This window comes from Lepidochelys kempii, chromosome 6, assembly GCF_965140265.1.
Source record: "Lepidochelys kempii isolate rLepKem1 chromosome 6, rLepKem1.hap2, whole genome shotgun sequence".
In the NCBI taxonomy this organism is placed as follows: Eukaryota; Metazoa; Chordata; order Testudines; family Cheloniidae; genus Lepidochelys; species Lepidochelys kempii.
Genome location: NC_133261.1, coordinates 86,617,996 through 86,639,122, shown reverse-complemented (window position 1 = coordinate 86,639,122; position 21,127 = coordinate 86,617,996). Strand labels below are relative to the sequence as shown.

General features: G+C 42.6%; 1 long non-coding RNA gene across 2 annotated transcripts; it reads left to right on the top strand.

Moving 5' to 3' along the window:
• Positions 1-155: 155 nt before the first annotated feature.
• Positions 156-19,657, top strand: LOC140913882 (uncharacterized). Of its 2 annotated transcripts, XR_012159685.1 has the most exons (6): positions 156-425; positions 1,446-1,676; positions 16,380-16,484; positions 17,081-17,139; positions 17,674-17,824; positions 19,424-19,657. It is a non-coding gene; the product is annotated as an uncharacterized lncRNA (long non-coding RNA). The 2 variants fall into 2 exon arrangements; XR_012159686.1 differs by lacking the exon at positions 16,380-16,484.
• Positions 19,658-21,127: the final 1,470 nt, after the last annotated feature.

Genomic DNA, 21,127 nt, shown 5'->3' with positions numbered 1-21,127 from the left:
TATTTTATATACTGGATTGAGACACTTAAAAGCAAAATATACAGTCCCCCTTCTCTAGTAGTGAGGATGCTTTGAGTCTTAATGCTTTTCAATATATGCAAAAGATCACTGCTGTATAGTTTAAACTGCCCGATTAATTCTATTATTGATAGTATCACCAAGCACGTTACAACCTCTGTAGAACTGCTACAGCTTCCTGCCACCCCAGTTTAATATATCCCCAACCCCATTAACAATGGGTTATGCCCAGCTGTTTTGTGATGAAGATGTGGTTTACCACAAAGGAATCTTTATTCAACAAGGATCTGTATATTTCTTATAGCATCATGATGTTCTAAATGAAAACAAAAGAAAAACACAGCATTCCAGGCTCTGATTCTAGAAATGTGAGGTTGTAATGCACGCAGAGTCCTCACCCACTATAAGTAAGGAATTCAGACCCCTTTCCCTGCATGCTCCTTACTTTCTGACTCCTTAACCAGCACTAAACTCCTTCGTTTGATTTACCCTGAGTGGTTTTTTCCTAGCATACCCTCCAAAACTAGCCCTTTAAATCTGGGAAACACAACCAGCTGTGGCCTCAAATGGCTATTTTTGTCTCTGATTGTTACAGCTGACAGCCACCTCCCATCCAGCTAGCTCCTTATGTGCTGTTTCCCCCCTGGATTTCTTTTTTTTCATTCCTACGAAGGTAGGGTGATCAGATAGTGAGTGTTAAAAAATCGGGACAGGGTGTGTGGGGGGGGTAATAGGTGCCTATATAAGAAAAAGCCCCCAAAATCGGGACTGTCCCTATAAAATCAGGACATCTGGTCACCCTATACGGAGGTGGCTATTTTTCACATTGCTTCCTCCACTCCACCAGCAACAGCAGAAGCCAGCATTCCACATCATTGTTAGGTTTTTAGCCCATCTTATGCAGATCAGGCTGCCAATGCATGGTGGTTCTCTGTATCTCCATTTTTTACCAAAGGCAAAAAGCTATTAGAAGATTCAGTTCTTGCCATATGATTGACACCCAGGCCTGACAGTTCAGCAGCTGAATTTAGTTTCTGGAAGATTTCACAGCTCACCTATGCCGAATGAATCTCCTTGTCAAAATCCATGCTTTTAAAATGAAATTTAGATTCTAAAAGTACTGGCTTGAGGTGTAGAGGGCATGCTGGAGAGAGGAGAGGGAGTGGCCCAAGGATGTGGTAGTTCAGCTATTCTTGGCCGACAGCCACTAGGGGGCCATTGCAGTCAGAATGTAAATTAGAGCAGCCCTGGAGCTGTACTGTATTTTAAGTGTCCTGCTGCTTCCCTGCTCCTCTAGAAATAATGGAAGATATTAGATGGATAAGGCCTATTAGGCATTTAGCCCACTCTCCTACCAATTCAGGATTGTTCTGTATGTTACATTTTCTATATATCTTCTTATAATATTTATATTTGCTTATTTCTAGGAATTTATTTTACAAATGTGCAAACGAGGAGCTTTCTCTCCAGTGGATAAGCAATGCAGGGTAGAACCCAAAGACACCTTGCACAAGCTGTGTATTGCTTAAACCGTAGCGTCCATTAGAGCAACCCAATCTGCTTAATCGTTCATTTCTTCAAGTGGCACAGAGATACAGCCCAAAAGACTAGTGCTTGACTGCTAATAAGAAAGAGAAGATGACTCACTGCTACTAAAGGTGAGTTATGGAGAGTAATTATATTTTAGTGGATCTGTTTATGAGTTACTTTCCCAGACGTAGAGATATTAAAGCTCCTTCCCACAGCCCTGCCTGCCTCCCTCTCGCCCCCACAGCAGTAGCAGCACAAGCCAGCATCTCACATCACTAGAACTGCCATTGCGGCTGGCACACGTGCACACACCCACACCTGAGCCACAGAGGTGAAGAATATTTTTTATGACATTATTTTTATGATAATCTATTTCAATGGTTAATTTAGTTTAGGGCACTGATTTATAACAAGTTTATAGATCTTTTTTACTATTCTTTGTTGAATTATAGAGGTGGCATGTGTGAAATAGAAGCAGTTGGCCTATTGTTCTGCTTCTCACGCAACCAGTAGAGTTCAGACAATAAAAAGATCTATAAAATTAATATATACAGAGAGAAAGGGACAGAGACAGAGAGAATATGTAATGCTTTAGAGTCTGATACCACATTTATCTCTCTGTGAGGCTAAGACTCAAAATTTACATGTGGAAATACCACAAAGATCTTACCCTCTTGCTGTAGTGAGAAATGACTTCTAAGAATCCTGCCTGTTTCATTTATAAAATCTGTTTCATTTATAAAACCAATCTTCATGGTGTAAGTTTTCCAGGTTTTTTTTTCTTTAGGATAGGACCATATTACTGGATTAACTTTTTAGAAACAGGCCATCAGTTGCCAGGGCTATTGTTGTTTGAGGATTATGAAACAACAAATATTTTATGAAAATGTAACTGCAACAGGATTTAGACTCCTATTTTTGCACCGTTACATCATGTCATATTTAAACACAACTCTCAGACTGTGATATAATATCAAATATATACATATACACATCTATGTATATGTATATATCTATGAATTCACACACATCACATGCTTTAAGTGGTAATGATATCTGTAATTTAGCTGTGATAAACTGTACTTAGCATGTAGCTTTGATTACCTCATCTTTACTCTACCCACTAATGTCTCCCTTGAGATTTATTCTATTTCAAACCTCTGAGAATCTGCAAACAGCCATAATCAAATAGACCAAAACAAAACAAAAACCTTAGCTTGTAACAAAAATGTTCCCTTTCCCCGCAAAATGAGGATCTACCTCCATACAAAAAGTTCATTGGTCTGAGGCCCATGATGGGTAATACTCCGTCCTGGACAAGTGACAGATTTATGATCTGTCTCAACACTGCAGGGCAATGCAATGGGCTACCACTTGCTTCTAGTCCTGGAAGAGTCCAAGATAGCTGATTTTCTAACTAGGGAATGAAGAATGATTTGTTTAGGTTTGGGTTAGAACTTTGTCTATTAATTTGCCTGAGATGTCAGCATGATTAGGTGTGCTTGCATGCTAAAACACACCAAAAATACAATACCAGTCCTTAGTATTAGTGCAGTTCTGCTTTACTGGCCATCAGTCTGGTTCTGTGACGGTGGGACTAGCAGAGCTCTTTTTCGAGTTGCTAAGATGACTCAATCAAAGATTTAACAAAACCTTCTAAAGAGACCCAAGTGCAACAATTAATCCATATTGAAATGACTTGGTCACTTCAGAGCTCTTATAGCTCTTCCAGCTTGTATAAATCTTTTAGTCCTCCAATGGATGATTTTACAGTCTGCTGCTATTCTAAACTCTCCCTTTCCCCCTGAGCTCCCATCTCTGATTGATTACTTCTCTACACGTTCAGTGGAGTAAGCAAATGGGTAGTGAGTAGATAATTGTAGAACTAGTTGATGCCTTTTCCTTTCATATGCATTAATAGCCTGCTTTAATAAACCTATTCACACACTATCCTTTCTTCTGCAGATTATAAATATATGGTAATATGAGGTCTGTCTTCTTGTCACAACACGTCACAACTTCTATTTGTACAAAACAGAGTAAAAACACTAAATATAATCCTTGCAGTCAACTGGGAAAGAAAAATCCTTCTGTCAAGGAGGAAAGGCATAAAAATGACTCGAACAGAATTTCAGTTTATCTTGTTAGGTTTTAAAGGAAACCAATTGCTTTCATAAACTGGGAGACAATTAAAGATGTCAAAAGTTGTAACAAAATTTAAGAATCTTTGTGAAAAGAATATTAGGGTTTTTTCATTTGACATATCCATCATTCTGTTCAGTCAGGAACAAGGACAGGCCAAACAGCAGAATATTTTGACAAATAATGAAAGGGATAGTTTTAAAAACTAACAATACCACTGACATTCCCCCCACTCTCCACTAATGCAAACAATAAGGCTTAAAGATCTGGTGTAGTCAGAAAGTTGGAAGGAAGAGCCAAGTTACAGGATCTGGCTTAGCTATATATACACAATTGGAGCAGATTATTAGATAATAAAAAAAGAAAATATGTAAATAATGTGTGTCACTGATTGATTGCCAGGGTTTAATCCACTTCCTTGGCTCAACATCATTCACAGACAGCGGGCAGAAGAAGAGACAAGTGCACACTTCAGTGCTGTCTAGACTCTTTATTGGTTTGTCCATCTCTATAAATCTGTTGTCTGGACATCTTCACTCTGCTTTTGTTTTACTAGCAGTTCTGAAAACACGTTTGCACTAAATCATTGGCTATGCCTACTCAAGCTAGCAGTGTATTATGGCAGAGCATCACACCTCTTAAGTCCAAGTTAAGTTGCCATTTCCATTAAATGTTGTGCTTCAGAGGGTTAAAGTTGTCAGTAGAGATGATTGTTCTGAGGTTTTTACACAGGGCGGGGTGTGTCTTCATTTGGTTTTTCCCTTTTTTTGGTTTATTTTACATATAAATATTTATCAACAAAATAGCTTTTGCTGGGTTTGTCCAACCTACCCACAAAAGAGCTTTTTTGTTTTAGAAACAGAAATGTTGCAGATCTTTTCTCCTGAATGATGAACCCAGTGGGATGTAAAAGGAAGAGGAACACACACATTGTGGGTGAACACATTATGGTTTTTTCCCTCAGAACGCAGGGTCAGCAGTTCTATTAGTTCAGCTAATTTCTATCAAATGACAATCTCAGAGTAGTGCTTGATGTGCCTCTCAGCTGTTAGGGAGACACTGGTACATAATGGAACCAACTAGTTAAATCCCCCATCAAATGATTAGATTTTCTAGCCCTGAATCATGGCTACATTCTGGCCCCTTTATGCTGCTCTGGTGGCATAAAGGGTTGCAACCTGAGCAAATTCCCCAGCCACAGAGATCTTCACTTGAGCTTCAGAGGGAATAGGCAGCCCTACATCCACCCCTATTCCCCCAAGGCACCTCTAATTTATGCTGGGACCTGGGCATATCCCCATCCAGGCTCAAAATAGGAAGAGCACAAAGGTGGCTTTACTGATCACACTGCCCAGGCTGCTGCTCCTAAGCTACACCACACAGGAGGTGCAACTGAGAATCGAAGCTGCTATGTGCGTGTAGGACATGCACAATACTGAAAACAAGATTTAAATCAAGCCACTAACAAACCAGTGGAAGAACTCACAGAGGGAGGTGGTGGATTCTCTGTCTCTTGAAAATTTTAAATCAAGATTGGATGTCTTTCTAAAAGATATGCTCTAGCTCTTCCAGAAGGAATTACTGCCTAAACTGTATGGCCTCCTGTGTTATGCAGGAAGTCTAACGAGATGATCAATAGTGGCCTTAAATTATGCATAGATGTGCCACAGTCTCAGGAGCAGGATGAATTGGCACTATAGGTCTAGTTGGGATTTGGTATTTCTCATCTCAGTTGCTCCCAAATATGCCAGTGAATCCTTTGCACTAGCTGTAATGGTGCTTCAGAGGAGGTGTTGGGATAGCTGCCTCTAGATACTCTGGGATGCATCTTTTTCTGTGTTGTCCCCAGTCCCTAGCTTTGTTTCTGTGTTTAGCCAGCTCTTAATTATTCTCTCTCTCCTTTTTGTTCCTCTGATCTGTCCGTTTGCTCCTTTTCCTGTCTTTTGTCTTGTCATGTCATTCTCTCTCTCTCTACAGTCAAGCCGTAGTCATAAACTGTATTAGGATAGAAGAGCACTTTGCAGCCCCCTCATCTTGTGAACTGTTTGATCTGCACGGAAACAGACTAATCCTAATCCACTACCCTCTTTAAACTATTTACAAAGGGATCTGTGAAGGTAACAGATTACTATGCTAGTCCTTTCCTCTTTGCTTCTGTCCTGTGCCACCTTTAATGTGGTGCCCAAGGTGACGGCCTATCCCCCCGTCCCTAAAACCAGCCCTGAGAAGATATGCCAACATGTCTCCCTCTCACCAAGTCAGGAGGAGATATACTAAATTTATTGAATTTAGAAGTCTGTCATCCAAATGATTATTAATTGTATTAGAGTAATGCCCACAAAGTGCTAGATGCTGTCTACCCATATAGCTTGTAGGTTGTGTCCTGTGCACCTAACAATCTAAGAAGATGAGCAATGTACAAAAAAGTGCAGGAAAGGGATAAAATGTATAATTAAAATGTTTTAAAAATAAACACTAGTTATCCCCCAAATTCCCTAGTCTCTAGTCATTGCTAGGTGGCTAACTTCTTATAGGTGTCATAACAGAAGTGGGTCTTGAGAGGGATTTGAAGGAGAAGGCATTGCACTCATGGCTCAGTTCAGGGAGAGTGTTTTGTGCATAAAAGGTGGCATGGAAGAAACCATGAAAATAGTGTGGAAGACAGGAACAAATGGGAAGGCAAAGCAACTTAATGGGCAGAGGAGTGATATAGCAGACACAAATGGATAGATAGGAAGACACAATGTTGTGAAAGACCTTAAAGATGAAGACCAGGAGCATGAGTTTGTTAAAGGCAGGGAGTGAGTGGAGGGGTTGGAGGGAGGATAACCTGTTCTAAGTGAAGTAAGATCATCTTAGTGGCTGTGTTTTAAAAGGGCTAGAATGGGTCTGGTGGCAGACTTTTGCTCATTATGGCTTCCAAAGCATCTCTTACTCTGATGTGCTTTCTTAGGGTGCAAATACAGTTGTATTGGGTAAATTAATGCAAATCAGAGTTATGGTAAAGAGACTTCCCTTCCCCACCAGTAGAAACCTCTTGCTCTTATAGCAGATACAATACAATTTTGATGGGACTGTAACACAGTGTCCAGAGACTGCCTTGCATGAGAGCACACTTCTGCCACATGGACCAAAACTTTACAGCTGAAATTCATGTTGTTGTTTGAAATTTTAAACATGATTCACCATGAAGTCCCATTGTTTTCTTCCAAGAATTTCCTGGTCAAATACAACCATGCACACAATAACCATTAGCCCTAGAGGTAAACATCTCTGTCTTCAATGTTGATAATATAGGGTTATTACCTACAGAGAGGCTTACCCCTTTCAAAGTCTGTACTTTCATAAACACCATCTGAAGCTTATTCCTAGAGTGTATTCATGTTCACAGCTTTCTGTGGGAATTTGTATTTATTATGTATAGGTAAGAAATTTCTGGCACCATGTTTCTATGCGCTTCAGCTGGTCAATTATAGAAGAAGTTACTTTCTCCATGCTGCTTCTCTGCTGAAGTTTTGCAGGTTTACTTTTGACAACAACTTTGGATCTGTAAAGGGAAATAACATGAACCATGTTTAATGAGCAGTAATTACAGGTTTAAATAGTTGGCACAATCAGAGTTCAGTGATTTCATTATTAAATGGCACCATAATTTATGCTAATCCTGATAACGGTTCCGGATGAGAGAGGTCCAGACATAGGAGATTGCACTGCAATTATTTACACCCTGTATTTCTGAAACAATAGATATGGTAATTTGAAAATCAGATGAATGTGATCTCATTTATTCTGGCAGAAAACACATGTAACAAGTTGTGTCAACAACTGTAAAATTAAATAGGGGTATTTGACTTCCATTCTAGGTCAATTCCTTCTTCTGAGCTTTCCTTGCCCTAAATACACTTCTGGCCAGGAACCATGCATGGAAAAAAGTCAAGAGGCAGAAAGCAGCAAGCTACTTAAGACATGGAATGTTGTTTGTTACTTTTCTCAGTGCACATTTTCAGTCTGGCCATAAGTTCTTGTTACAAGGTAGAATGTGGAAGCTATAGATGGCAAGTGACAGCTGTCCCCTGCTGGGCATCATGGCCCTGCCTTCCTAAGACTATAAGCTCTAGCCACTGTAAATGGGAGACATGCTGCCCCATCCCCCAACCTTCTTCAAATGCAGCCATCTGATACCTATTCCCCCTTAGCTCTACTCTGCTCCTGTTCAAGAGGGTCTGTGATGGGGTATAAACGCCACAGAGGTGAGGTTTCAGAGTAACAGCCATGTTAGTCTGTATTCGCAAAAAGAAAAGGAGTACTTGTGGCACCTTGGAGACAAACCAATTTCTTTGAGCATAAGCTTTCGTGGGGTACAGCTCACTTCATCGGATGCATGAGCTACAGCTCACTTCATCGGATGCATACTGTGGGAAAGTGTAGATGATCTTTTTATACACACAAAGCATGAAAAAATACCTCCCCCTACCCCACTCTCCTGCTGGTAATAGCTTATCTAAAGTGATCACTCTCCTTACAATGTGTATGATAATCAAGTTGGGCCATTTCCAGCACAAATCCAGGTTTTCTCACCCCCCCCCCCCCCACAAACCCACTCTCCTGCTGGTAATAGCTTATCTAAAGTGATCACTCTCCTTACAATAACAGCTGTGTTAGTCTGTATTCACAAAAAGAAAAGGAGCACTTTTGGCACCCCAGAGACCAACCAATCCACTCGAGGACAAGCTCCCGTGAGCTACAGCTCACCTCACCGGATGCATCCGATGAAGTGAGCCGTAGCCCACAAAAGCCCACGCTCAAACAAACTGGCCAGTCTCCAAGGTGCCACAAGCACTCCCCTTCTCCTTACAATGTTTATGATAATCAAGGTGGGCCATTTCCAGCACAAATCCAGGGTTTAACAAGAACGTCTGAGGAGGGGGGGGTTAGGAAAAAACAAGGGGAAATAGGTTACCTTGCATAATGACTTAGCCACTCCCAGTCTCTATTCAAGCCTAAGTTAAGTGTATCCAATTTGCAAATGAATTCCAATTCAGTAGTCTCTCACTGGAGTCTGGACTTGAAGTTTTTTTGTTGTAATATCGCAACTTTCATGTCTGTATTCGCGTGATCAGAGAGATTGAAGTGTTCTCCGACTGGTTTATGAATGTTATAATTCTTGACATCTGATTTGTGTCCATTTATTCTTTTACGTAGAGACTGTCCAGTTTGACCAATATACATGGCAGAGGGGCGTTGCTGGCACATGATGGCATATATCACATTGGTAGATGTGCAGGTGAATGTGGCTGATGTGATTAGGCCATGTGATGGTGTCCCCTGAATAGATATGTGGGCACAGTGGGCAATGGGCTTTGTTGCAAGGATAGGTTCCTGGGTTAGTGGTTCTGTTGTGTGGTATGTGGTTGCTGGTGAGTATTTGCTTCAGGTTGGGGGGCTGTCTGTAGGCAAGGACTGGCCTGTCTCCCAAGATTTGTGAGAGTGTTGGGTCATCCTTCAGGATAGGTTGTAGATCCTTAATAATGAGTTGGAGGGGTTTTAGTTGGGGGCTGAAGGTGACAGCTAGTGGCGTTCTGTTATTTTCTTTGTTAGGCCTTTCCTGTAGTAGGTGACTTCTGGGAACTCTTCTGGATCTATCAATCTGTTTCTTCACTTCCGCAGGTGGGTATTGTAGTTGTAAGAATGCTTGATAGAGATCTTGTAGGTGTTTGTCTCTGTCTGAGGGTTGGGGCAAATGCGGTTGTATCGCAGAGCTTGGCTGTAGACAATGGATTGTGTATCCGATGAAGTGAGCTGTACCTCACGAAAGCTTATGCTCAAATAAATTGGTTAGTCTCTAAGGTGCCACAAGTACTCCTTTTCTTTTTACAGAGGTGAGGGTTACCAGTAGTCTGAGAGCTCAGTTAGCCCACCCTGCTGCAGCTGGGATCTATGTAAAGCTTGATTTGTTATCAAACCCAGCTTGGGAGGAGTGGGGCCTTCTTCAGAAAGGAAGTAAAAGCTACAGTGGAGGTCCAGGAGAAGGACCCAGATAAGGTCACCAACAGCCCCATGTTATAAGGGATGTCCCTTATGTAAATAACAAATTGCCTGTTCCATAATAAATCAGTACAGGATGCCTTTTATCCCATATTTCAGTTCTGCTGGGCCTGAAGTAGCCTGAAGTGCTGCTCTGGCACGTGAAATCCAGGATGGAGTGGTGCTCCAGCACTTCCCTTTGCAAAGTGCTATTGGTTGGCAACTTGACCTGGTGGATGGGGCCACAATGCCACTCTCATCAGTCCTGGCCACCCCTCCATCTTGTATGACAGAGGTTGGACCAAATGTGAGTGACATTGCGACCCCACCCACCAGGTCAAGTTGCCAACATTACTCAAATTTGGCCAAGCCATCTCTCTATCTGGCAAGCAGCGCCCAGATCTGCAGAGAGAGAACCCCCAGGAAGTATGGGTGAGGAGAAGAGACTTGTCCCCAGAGGCAGTGAAGAATGAGGACAATTGCAGTCTGTTCCATATTTTTGAAATACAATGTTGGCAAACCAGGCCTAGAAGGAAGAGGGTTAGAGTTCCCTCACTCTGGGAAAGAAACCATGGGGACACTGAAGGTGAAGGGCTAGTCCTAATGCTAGGCCCTTGGAAAGGGCTGGAGATCCAAGTCACAAGAAAAAGCAGACTGCCATAGGGCCAGAGCAACTATCAGGGGAGGATGCCAAAGAAAGAGAGCCTGCTACACCGCACCCAGCCACAAGGGAGTGCATTGGCTTGAGAATCATTCTATAGGATCCCACTCCCGATCTATCCAACAGAGCCACCTGTAAATTGCTCATTTTCTAATTGAAACACATCTGTCAAACGGCAAGAAGAGACAATGTCAGAGTCAACTAAACTTGCAGGGGGAAGCCAAGGCAGGTTATGGAGCATGGGTGTAATGTGCTCCATGCCAGAGACCAAGCTGAGTAATTTGGCAGTCACATTCTGCATTAGCTGATGTTTCCAAATGGTCTTCAGGAGAGTGCATTGCACTAATCGCTTTGGAAGTAATCAGGCATGAGTAACTGTGGCAAGGTCCACATCTGAAATGAAAGGTCATAATGTACTCTGTTTGTCACCATCTTATCTGCCACTGTTAATATATTAACTTCTAGGACAGGATATGTAGGCCCTGGAATAAGTTAACCTTGCCATGGTAGACTAGGCTAATATGCTTAGACTTGGTGAATAATGACTGTAGCTCTCTGTACACTTCTGCATAAGACTAAGCAAATAATTCAGAGGAAAACATTTTTGAATGAATTTAGCTTGTTTTTCGTTGGCAAACTGTAAGATTTGATGTTTTGCAAATGTATTTTTTGAAAATATCTATTGAATAAGTTTTGCAAATAATTGTTTTGTAGCTTGTTCACAAGCAGTTTGGCTGGACATATAACTCACATGTTCTTGTTTCTGTGCCCTGATGGATGAGTGTACATCTTTTAAATAGTTTTTATTGCAAACGCTCACATTTATAAGTCAAATATTTGCCTTAACATCAGAACATAAGAATGGCCATATTGGGTCAGACCAAAGGCCCATCTAGCCCAGTATCCTGTCTTCTGACAGTGGCCAATATCAGGTGCTCCAGAGGGAATGAACAGTACAGGTAATCATCAAGTGATTCATCCCCTGTCGCTCATTCCCCGCTTCTGGCAAACAGAGGCTAGGGACACCATCACTGTCCATCCTGGTTAATAGCCATTGATGGACCTATCCTCCATAAATGTATCTAGTTCTTTTTTGAACCCTGCTATAATCTTGGCCTTCACAACATCCCCTGGAAATGAGTTCCACAGGTTGACTGTGCATTGTGTGAAAAAATATTTCCTTTGTTTGTTTTAAACCTGCTGCCTATTAATTTCATTTGGTGACCCCTAGTTCTTGTGTTATGAGAAGGAGTAAACAACACTTCCTTATCTACTTTCTAAACACCAGTCATGATTTTCTTGATCTCTATCATATCCCAGATATGATAGTCCCAGATTTATTAATCTCTCCACATACGGCAGTCATTCTACAACCCCTAATCTTTTTTGTTGCACTTTTCTGAACCTTTTCCAAGTCCAATATATCTTTTTTGAAATGGGGCAATCACATCTTCACACAGTATTCAAGATGTGGGTGTATCATGGATTTATATAGAGGCAATATGATATTTTCTGTCTTATTATCTATCCCTTTCTTAATTATTCCCAGCATTCTGTTCGCTTTTTTGACTGCCGCTGCACATTGAGTGGATGTTTTCAGAGAACTATCTACAATGACTCCAAGATCTCTTTCTTGAGTGGTAACAGCTAATTTAGACATATACATTTTATATGTATAGTTGGGATTATGTTTTCCAATGTGCATTACTTTGCATTTATCGACATCGAATTTCATCTGCCATTTTGTTGCCCAGTCACCCAGTTTTGAGAGATCCTTTTGTAGCTTTTTGCAATCTGCCTGGGACTTAACTATCTTGAGTAGTTTTGTATCATCTGCAAATTTTACCACCTGACTGTTTACCCCTTTTTCCAGATCCTTTATGAATATGTTAAATAGGACTGGGCCCAGTACAGACCCCTGGGGACACCTCTATTTACCTCTCTCCATTCTGAAAACTGACCATTTATTCCTACCCTTTGTTTCCTATTTTTTAACCAGTTACTAATCCATGAGAGAACCTTCTTTCTTATCCCATGACTGCTTACTTTGCTTAAGAGCCTTTGGTGAGGGACCTAGTCAAAGGCTTTCTGAAAATCTAAATACACTATATCCACTCTTGTCCACATGCTTGTTGACCCCCTCAAAGAATTCTAGTAGATTGGTGAGGCATGATTTCCCTTTACAAAAAAACATATTGACTATTCCCCAACAAATTATGTTCATCTATGTGTCTGACAATTTCGTTCTTTACTATACATAGTTTCAACCAGTTTGTCCGGTACTGAAGTCGGGCTTACCGGTCTGTAATTGCCAGGATCTCCTCTGGAGCCCTTTTTAAAAATTGGCATTACATTAGCTATCCTCCAGTCATTTGGTACAGAAGCTGGTTTAAATGATGGGTTACAGACAACAGTTAGTCCTGCAATTTCACTTTTGAGTTCCTTCAGAACTCTTGGGTGAATGCCATCTGGTCCTGGAGACTTATTACTATTTAACTTACCAATTTGTTCCAAACCCTCCTCTAATGACACCTCAATCTGGGACAGTTCCTCAGATTTGTCACCTAAAAGGAATGGTTCAGGTTTGGGAATCTCCCTCACCTCCTCAACCATGAAGACCGGTGCAAAGAATTAATTTAGTTTCTCCGCAATGGCCTTATTGTCCTTGAGTGCTCCTTTATCATCTTGATCGTCCAGTGGCCCCACTGGTTGTTTATCAGGCTTCCTGCTTCTGATGTACTTAAAATTTTTTTTGCTATTACTTTTTGAGTCTTTGGCTAGCTGTTCTTCAAATTCTTTTTTGGCCTTCCTAATTATATTTTTACACTTCATTTTCCAGAGTATCAGAGGGGTAACTGTGTTAGTCTGTATCCACAAAAGCAATGAGGAGTCCAGTGGCACCTTAAAGACTAATACATTTATTTGGGCATAAGCATTTGTGGGTAAAAAACCCACTTCTTCAGATGCATGGAGTGAAAATTACAGATGCAGGCATAAATATACTGACACATGAAGAGAAGGGAGTTACCTTACAAGTGGAGAACCAGTGTTGACAGAAAGAAAAGAAATACTTGTGGCACCTTAGAGACTAACCAATTTATTTGAGCATAAGCTTTCGTGAGCTACAGCTCACTTCATCGGATGCATACCGTGGAAAGTTTAGAAGATCTTATATACACACAAAGCTCTTCTAAACTTTCCACAGTATGCATCCGATGAAGTGAGCTGTAGCTCACGAAAGCTTATGCTCAAATAAATTGGTTAGTCTCTAAGGTGCCACAAATACTCCTTTTCTTTTTGCAAATACAGACTAACACGGCTGTTACTCTGAAACCTGTCATTATGCAAAGTGTTGACAGAGCCAGTTCAATCAGGGTAGATGGTCCACTCCCAATAATTGATGAGGAGGTGTCAATACCAAGAGAGGGAAAATTGTTTTTGTAGTGAGCCAGCCTCTCCCAGTCCCTATTCAAGCCCAAATTAATAGTTTTAAATTTGCAAATGAATTGTAGCTCTGCAGTTTCTCTCTGAAGTCTGTTTTTGAAGTTTTTTTGTTGAAGTATGGCTACTTTTAAATCTGTTATGGAATGTCCAGTGAGATTGAAGTGTTCTCCCACTGGCTTTTGTATATTACCATTCCTGATGTCTGATTTTGTGTCCATTTATTCTTTTACATAGAGCCTGTCTGGTTTGGCCAATGTACATGGCAGAGGGGCATTGCTGGCACATATCACATTAGTAGATGTGCTGGTGAATGAGCCTCTGATGGTGTGGCTGATGTGGTTGGGTCCTCTGATGGTGTCACCAGAGTAGATATGGGGACAGAACAGGCAACGAGGTTTGTTACAGGGATTGGTTCCTGGGTTAGTGTTTTCTGTGGTGTGGTGTGTAGTTGCTGGTGAGTATTTGCTTCAGGTTGGGGGGCTGTCTGTAAGCGAGGACTGGCCTGCCTCCCAAGATCTGTGAGAGTGAGGGATCGTTTTCCAGGAGAGGTTGCAGATCATTGATGATGTGCTGGAGAGGTTTTAGTTGGGGGCTGTACGTGATGGCCAGTGGTGTTCTGTTATTTTCCTTGTTGGACCTGTAGTAGGTGACTTCTGGGTAACTGTCTCGCTCTGTCAATCTGTTTCCTCACATCTGTTCCATTTGCCAGAGTTTTTGCTCCTTTCTATTTTCCTCACTAGGATTTAACTTCCACTTTTTAAAGAATTCCTTTTTGTCTTTCACTGCCTCTTTTACTTTGTTGTTTAGCCATGGTGGCTCTTTTTTGGTTCTCTTACTATGTTTTGGGGTACACATTTAAGTTGAGCCTCTATTATGGTGTCTTTTAAAAGTTTCCATGCAGCTTGTAGGGATTTTACTTTTGGTGCTGTAGCCTTTAATTTCTGTTTAACTAACCTCCTAATTTTTGTGTAGTTCCTCTTTCTGAAATTAAATGCTACAGTGTTGGGCCACTGTGTGGTATTTTACCCACCACAGGGATGTTAAATTTAATTATATTACGGTCACTATTACCAAGCGGTCCAGCTATATTCACCTCTTGGACCTGATTCTGTGCTCCACTTAGGACTAAATCAAGAATTGCCTCTCCTCTGGTGGGTTCCAGGACTAGCTGCTCCAAGAAAGAGTCACTTAAGGTGTCAAGAAACTTTATCTCTGCATCCCTTCCTGAGGTGATATAGCCTCTCTAATCTCCCTGAGCATTTCACAGTCACTATCACCATCCTGGTCAGGTAGTCTGTAACATATTCCTACTGTTATATTTTTATTATTCAAGCATGGAATTACTATCCATAGAGATTCTGTGGTACAGTTTGGTTCATTTAAGATTTTTACTTCATTTGATTCTACGCTTTCTTTCATATATAGTGCCATTCCCACACTAGCACGACCTGTTCTGTCCTTCTGATATATTTTGTACCTTGGTATTACTGTGTCCCATTGATTATCCTCATTCCACCAAGTTTCTGTGATGCCTATTATATCAATATCCTCATTTAGTATGAGGCACTCTAGTTCACCCATCTTATTATTTAGACTTCTAGCATTGGTATATAAGCACTTTAAAAAATTGTCACTTTTTAGCTGCCTGCCATTACATTAGGTTATTGAATGTGACTTTTTTTCATTGGACTGTTTATCATCAGATCCTACCTATATTTTATCATCTTCCATCCTCTCCTTATTAGGACATAGGGAATCTCAATTTTTAGATCCTCCCCGAAGGGATGTCCGAACCACATGCTCCTCTGCACCTGTCTGCTTTCCCCCAGCCCTTAGTTTAGAAACTGCTCTATGATCTTTTTAATTTTAAGTGCCATTTTGGTTTAGGTGGAGCCCATCCTTCCTGTATCCCCCTTTCCCAAAAGTTTCCCCAGTTCCTAATAAATCTAAACCCCTCCTCCCTACCCCATCGTCTCATCCACTCATTGAGACCCTGCAGTTCTGCCTGTCTAATTGGCCCTGTGTGTGGAACTGGAAGCATTTCAGAGAATGCTACCATGGAAGTCCTGGACTTCAATCTCTTACCTAACAGCCTAAATTTGGCCTCCAGGGCCTCTCTCCTATCCTACCCTATGTCATTGGTACCTGCATGTACCATGACCACTGTGTTCTCCCCAGCACTACACATAAGCTTAGTTAGATGTCTCGAGAGATCTGCAACCTTCACACCAGGCAGGCAAGTCACCATGAGGTTCTCCTGATCATCACAAACCCAGCTATCTAGGTTTCTAATGATCAAATCACCCATTACTAATACCTGTCTCTTCCTAATAACTGGAGTTCCCTCCCCTGGAGAGAGATCCTCAGTGCGTGAGGATACCACAACATAATCTGGAAGGAGGGTCCCAACTATGGGATCATTTCCCTCTGCTCCAGTTGGATGGTCTCCTTCCCTGAGGCTTTCATCCTCCTCAACAGCACAGAGGCTGTCAGACTGGGGGTGGGACCATTCTACTGAGTCCCGAAAAATCTTATCTATGTACCTCCCTGTCTCCCTTAGCTCCCCCAGCTCAGCCACCCAGGCCTCCAAAGCTCGTATGCAGACACTGAGAGCCAGGAGCTCTTTGCACCGAATGCACACATACGCCACCTGCCCGCAGAGAAGGTAATCATACATGCTGTATTGAGTGCAATAAACTGGGTAGCCCCCACTCTGTTGCTGGACTTCTGCCTGCATTCTCTTTTTACTCCTGTAGCTGGTTCCTTTGTTGTTTTGTTTTTATCAGGGGATGTTTTTTAGCGTAAGTTTAAAGAAGTTTAAGAAATGTTAAGTGGATGTAGCCCCTGTAAACTCCCTCACAAAACTCCCGTTAGCTGCTCCTCTGGTCCTTTAGGAGCAGGCTTTTTAAAGTCCTGGTCTTCCTGAATAGCCTTGCCTCCTGGTTAAGGGTTGATGGGTGCTAAAGGGCTTAGGGATCAAAGCCTCGTTAAGAAGCTCTCAGCCTTGCCTAGAAGACCGCTAGGCTCAGCACCCACACGGTCAGCAACCCCCAAACAAACAGACCACACGGTATATTTCAGTCCAATAGCAAGCATACCATAACAAACACAAACACACACACGCACACTAGACAACAAACTTACCCCAAGGGTCATATAATTGCTCCTCCTTCACCTGGAGAAGTCCCTTGCAAAGCTCCCGTTAGCTGCTCCTGTTCGCTAGCTCCTTCCATGAATATTATCTAATATTTGTTGTTTCAGTTCGTATTCTTGCCACTAAACTTCTTTGATGAAGTATTCAGAAAGGATCATGAACAAAGGTAAAGAAAACTTTTCATTTGAGCAAATATTTGTGGAAATTTCTGAAGTGTTTGTTCGGGTAAAGTTCTGGGTCAAGGGGCAATTTTTAATTAACTAGTTTTGAGTCCTGTTCTTAGCCATATCTCTTGTACTGGCACAGAGAAAGTTCCCATAAAGTAACAATAATATAAGTCAGTAGAGTCACCCACTTCTGTGAACATTGGCAAAATGTCTGCCTTACTGTTGCCACTTCTATTTTATGCATGACAGAGCCCATTACCCCCTCCCTGCAGTAGCATCCCCAGTAATCAAAGAGAGGAAATATATGAAATATGTACTGACTTTCAGTGTCCAGAGAGTGTTTTAGTAAAACTTCCTTCCTGGAATATTAGAGTCCATCCCCATTAGCAGCAATAATATAACTTTCAAACCTACAAAACCTGTTTATCAAAGCAGCACATGTTCAGCAAGGTAAGGCAGAAACGCAAAGGGTGGAATAAGTGGGAAAGTTGCCATTCTCATTGTCCTAATTACAGTATATAATATTTTGGCAGAGTGACAACTGAGTCGTTTTATTCCGGTACCCTCTAACAATCAACAGGATATTACTCCAAGTAGTGACATTAAGGCCCTGGTTCTGCAAGATGCTGAGCACTCTGGTTCCAATCCAGCAAAGCACATAAGTATGTGCTTAACTTTACACACGTGAGTAGTCTGAATTCCTTGGCATGGCTGAGAGGTAGGATGGTCCAGTGGTTAGGGAGCTAACCTGGGATTGGGACACAGGGATTCAGTTCCCCTGCTCCACCATAGATTTGAGTAAATTAGTTAGCCCCTCTGAGTTCTTCATTTGTAGAATGGGAATAGTAGTACTTCCCTACCTCACAGGGCAGTTGTGAAGATAAACATGGTAAGAGACTGTGAGACACTCAGATATTGTAAGTACAGTAAAAGCTTTTTAATCCAGCATGTTGGGGGAATGAGGGGTGTGGTAAGTCAAAAATTCCGGTTAACTAAGAGGAAGTTTGAGTGCAGGAGGGGGTGCAGGGCTGGGGGTTGGGGCACTGGCTCTGGGAGGAAGTTTGGATGCGGGAGGGGGCTCGGGGCAGGAGTGTTGGGGCATGGGAGGAGTTTTGGGGTGCCGGATCTGGGGGGTGCTCACCTCAGGTGGCTCCCAGCAAGTGGCAACCTGTCCCTGCTGTTCCTAGGCGGAGGCACAGCCAGGCAGCTCTATGTGCTGCTCCCACTCCTCCCCAAGCACTGGCTCTACAGCTCCCATTGGCTGCAGGGAACTGCAGGGGCGGTGCATGCGGGTGGAGGCAGTGCACAGAGCCACCTAACCTTGCCTCCGGACTTTCTATGAAGGTTAGAAATGCCGGTTTGTAGAGCTTTCCGGTTGGTACAGGGCCGGATAACACAGCTTTCATTGTACTTTAGATACTCATATTCCTAAAGTGAATCATGTCTTTAAGTGCTCTACAGGAGCAGATTGATCCCTTATGGAGCAACACATAACTATGTTCTAGTGCTGTCTACCTAACTCCCAAGCTAATTCATCTCACCACAAAGGTATAGTGGAAATGAACAATATAACTTAATAAAACTCAGATATTTGATTTGGATAAGCACCAGTAAGCTTTTCAAATCAGCTCCCCAAATTCAGATGATCTTATTATCTGAAATGTCCAAACCTCTTACGTCTGGAAAACTAACTTGCAAGAAGAGACTCTCACAATATTTTTGGTACTTCCTGCTTCCAGTCCAGCTGGAAATTTCATGAGAACAGCTTTTCTCATGGTATCTCAGCACTTCTATTTCTGGTCTTGACTTAAACCAGGAAGTATAAAAGCACATTAAAATTAATAGTAGTAATAATTTTTTTTTTTTAAAAAGTCAAACCTTAAAGTTTTTTGTTTGTTTTAAGTTTGAGGCAATGACATTTCAGGTGGGTTCTTGTTTTATCCAAACCAGTCTGACCCTACACCAAGTAGAAATTTAAACTATTAGAGGAACAAAACTGTGAAGAGGACCTGAACTCTGTGCAACGTGGTGTAATTGTTAGGATAGTAGCTGTCAAAAGCATATTTAAATGTAATCAACTTCTCCTTGCATTGATATACAGTCTGTTTATACAGCAGCTATGCCATTTAGTATCTCTCCATGTTTAGAAAGAGAATGCTACAATGTGCTGGGCATTTACAGAAAAGATATTTCATGTAGAAGCTCATTTTATAAGTACAGAAGTTAATTCCGCAGAAATGCATGTTAACTCCATAGGAAAGTATTCTTGTGTTTATTTTCTAGGTTCTCTGGAACCAGTAGACATAAAACACTCCATGTTGGAAATATACAGCATACAGCTCTGAGCAAAAGGGCCTACTTTCGTCATGGAAAAGATAAACAATGGCCTAACTGGAGCTAACATCTCTTCTGGATGGAGCCCATCTTGGAGCTGTCAGCTGCAGAAGTTACAAATGGCTTTGTTGCTTTGTAACATAAACAGCCTTTGAAAATGTTGGTGCTGAGCTGTTGATATTAAAATCACCTCATTAATTACCTTTGGAAGTAACAAAAGTTATTTAAGCTCCTATACTGGTTTCCTATAGAGGATGATAATAATAATAATACTTTAAAAAAAGTTATTTATTATGTAAGGCCTCAGTCAACCTTCATAGTAAGTAAAGTCGGAAAGCCACAGGTATGTCATTAGAAAAAGTTTCTCAAAATGTGGAAACTGATCAGGTCAAGGCCAGGCGTACAATGTGTGGAATATAAAGGAAACTTAGTACTCTAATATGTAAAGGAGCGATGGGTGCCTTATACAGGAAGGTTGGCACTACGAGAAAGAAATGTTGGCATTTCTCTCTATTTATTTTTGTGTTTTATGGGTTTGGAGAACTGGGGCAGTAACAAGGATTAGGATGGAATCTTGCAGCCCAGAGAGAAGGAAAAAAAGGAAGAATCATTTTCCTGGAGGGTGCAAATCCATCCTCATGAGTTTGGTGATTTTTCTGAATTCTCACTAGAAGGGGAAATTGGGTGGGTGAATTCCCACTTTGGGAGGCTAGCCTGCTGACCCCGCCCCTTCTGCCTGTGGCCCTGCCCCCCATAACAGAAGGAGCCTGAGTGGCCCCCCTGTGACCAGAGGAGCCCCGCCGCGCCCAACCCAGCCTCCCTGGGCCAGCCCCACTAGCCCCAGGGCTGAGCAGAGTGCTGTGCCAGGTCGTGCCGGCCCCAGTGCGGGCCGAGCCGAGTTGCTTCTGCCCCCTCCTCCCTCCTGAGTGCCGGGCCGCGCCGCCGCGCCGGCCCCAGCGCCGGGCCGAGCTACTCCCTGCCCAAGTGCCGGGCCGAGCTGCTGTGTCCCCGCCCAAGTGCCGGGCACAGCCGGCGACTCCCCGCCCCCCGCGGCCAAGCTGGCGACCCCTGTGCCCAGCTGAGCCGCCTCACTTCCCCGCTCGACCCCCGCGCTTCCCGCTGAACTTGCAGCGTCCCTCCTCACTCCCCTGCCCCCGAAGAGAAGCGACATGGTGAGCAGCGGAGACCTGGGGGTGGGTGGAGGGCAGGCGGCAGCTGCAGCAGGCAGGGGGCGGGGAGACCTCGGGGAAGGGAAGGGGCCACCACGGCCCAGGTGTCCCTCGCCGCCGCCCATGGGGAAAATCAGTACTTAAGGAAAAGCAGTGCGAGGAACCTGCACCAGTGGAAGTAGGTGAGGCAGTTGCCAAGGCTGTGGAGAGGAGCCCAACCCACTGAGAGTCATAGAATTATAGGACTGGAAAAGATCTGGAGAAGTCATCCACTCCAGTTCCTTTTTACTCATGGCTGGACTAAGTATTATCTTGACCAGGGGTTCTCAAATTGGGGGTCGGGACCCCTTATGGGGTTGTGAGGTTATTACATGTCGGGGGGGTGTCCTGGTTCTCTTCAGGGGCAGGGGAGTGAGGAGGGAGCTATCAGCCTCCACCCAAACCCCAATTTGCCTCCAGCATTTACAGTGGCATTAAATATATT